The 2445-nt window shown below is 44.6% G+C and overlaps 1 protein-coding gene across 1 annotated transcript in view; it reads left to right on the top strand.

Moving 5' to 3' along the window:
- Window positions 1-2445, top strand: part of CYTH1 (cytohesin 1) — a 51249-nt gene that overhangs the window by 7588 nt on the left and 41216 nt on the right. The gene's annotated exons all lie outside the window — the stretch shown is intronic.

The following is a 2445-nucleotide window of genomic DNA, read 5'->3' as shown; positions in this document are numbered from 1 at the left end:
GGTATTATAGGCATGAGCCACCATGCCAGGCCTTTATTTTTAATGGTGGTAAAATACATATAACAAAACATGTACCATCTTCAGCATGTTAAGTTCAGTAGTACATTCATACGTTCACATTATTGTGCAACCCAATCTCTAGAACTTTATCATCATGCAAAACTGAAACCCAGCATGAAACCCTCACTCTCCCATTCCCCCTCTCCCCAGCCCCTGGCAGTATCCATCCCACTGTCTTTCTGTATGGTAGTTTGACTACTCCAGGGGCCTCTTATCAGTGGAATCCTTCAGTATTTGCCCTTTTATGACTGGCTTAATGTCCTCCAGGTTCATCCATGTTGTAGCATACATTAGAATTTCCTTCCTTTTTAAGGTACTAAGTTTGAAAAGTGTTACTGTGTTTCTGACTCAGTGGGTGGGAAACTTAATTGGTTTCCCAAAGTAGATAGACTGTGTGAAGGTGTGAACTCTTCAGTGTATTATTGGCAGAAAGTGTCACCTGGGCCTCCTGCTCTAGTAACTCCCCTTTGCTGCATCCATCTTTCTTCATCCCCTGATTCTAACAGTTATCCTGAGGACTGTCTCGAAATTTCAGGCTTCCAGTAAAACCCTAGTATCATTACAACTGTTACATCCCTCTTCTGTTACATTTTACCTGAAAGATACACTGAATTTTGGTTGCATTCTTATCCCTACTTTAAAGATCTGACCCCACATATTTGTAATGTCAGCATGGAGTTTTGTGAAAGTTGAAAATTGCTTTTCTCAGTGAGGGGGAAGAAATTCCCCTAAACCAACCCTTTCTCCACTTGCGGTAATGATCTGTAAGAACTTTGTCTTTGACTGCTCGGCTGTTGTTTTTCTTGTTTGCTGCCTTACCTGCAGTTGTTAGCCATGCCTCACAGCACTGCCTTCTTACCCTATAGTTTTTAACTTACCAGATTTTGTATTATTGTGGGTTTTTTGTGTGTCCCCATGTGATATAAAAGCTGTAGTTATTTTAAACAGTATCCTGCTCTGGAAGCAACCTCTTAGCTTGCTGTTTGCTTGGAGGCACAGATAGCCGAAGTAACTTGCCCAGGGTCATCCACCTGGTGAGTGTGGCCCCAAGCTAGGTTTAGGACCCAAGGTCACTACCTGTAGAGTGGCAGTCCGCAGATCCGTCCCAGAAGCTGGGTGAGGCACCCATGCTGTGGATTCCTACAGCCCTGTGCATGAGCCCTCGTTAACACGCACACCTGAAGTCATCACCTTCTCAGTGGATGCTTCCAGGGACTGCTGCTCCTGCCGGAAGGCACCAGATCTGTCTCTTCAGTGTTGTGCCCCCGCTGCCTTCCACCTAGAAGGCAAGCAGTAAATGTAGGCTGAATGAGTCAATGATGACATTGTTAGAAAGAAGCGAAAGAGGAAGATTAATTGGGTATACAGATAAAGGAAAGACATTTGACATTTGTTGGGCACCAACTTGTGGTCGCTGTTTTATCTTTTCCATCACGCATTCCTAACAGCAATGCTAACAGTAGCACAACTGTGTTACCGCAGTGCCATTTTACAGATGGACAAAACCGAGGCCCAAAGAGATTAGCAGTTTGTTGAACATTGGTATGTCTCCAAAGCCTGAGTTCTTTCCCGTATTTTGAAGTTTTTCAAATTATAAGTCACTGGAATTTTCTGGGAGACAAAATGACTTACACCCACAGGGTAGTGCAGAGGGAGGTGAACGCGCTGTTTTGTTTAGGGTCTAACTGGTAGGATTGACACAGGTATGTGGCGAGTGAGTGCTGAATACTGGAACCGTGCTCAGGACATTTGGACTTCCTGACCCTCACACTGTGATCACCGTATCTTTGGCGGTTGGAGGAACAAGGTGGTTTCCCAGATGTGTGCTTTTGATCTCAAAGCCTGGTTTGTAAATAGCCAGTTGTTCTCCTCTGAGCAGGTGGCAGTTTCTGTAGAGGCTGTAGAAAAGCGGGGTGCTTTATTTCACTACTGCCGCTGCTGTTATACGCAGAGCTTAAGGTTAAGAGAGACGGGGGGCGGGGGAGAGAAAGAGAGAGAGAGTGTGTGTGTGTGTATGTGTATCTGTGTAAAAACCAGTGATGTCACCTCAAAATAAGACAGCCCTTAGGACTATGAAAAGTGCTATGAGAATATTTACAGTACAAGATACTACTGAAAAGCAAGAGCTTAATTCCACATACATGTGAAATCCCTGGGAAACATGGTGGTAGATAACCAGCGTGGATAGTCCAGGCTGTCTTCTCTGAGTGTGTTTATGTCATGTAATTGATCATCTGGTTATTTACCAAGCGATAAAGAAGGTCATCAGGTGATGGTTAATACGTGTGAACTGAGCAGGGAGCATGGCTGGAGGAATCGGAGTTCTCCCTGTAGGAGGTAAGACTCGATGGATGGCGAGGATGAGCTTCTGAACCAGAAGAAAGA

This window comes from Colobus angolensis, unplaced genomic scaffold, assembly GCF_000951035.1.
Source record: "Colobus angolensis palliatus isolate OR3802 unplaced genomic scaffold, Cang.pa_1.0 Scaffold1, whole genome shotgun sequence".
Taxonomy (NCBI): Eukaryota; Metazoa; Chordata; class Mammalia; order Primates; family Cercopithecidae; genus Colobus; species Colobus angolensis.
This window is presented reverse-complemented; position numbering and strand designations above follow the sequence as displayed.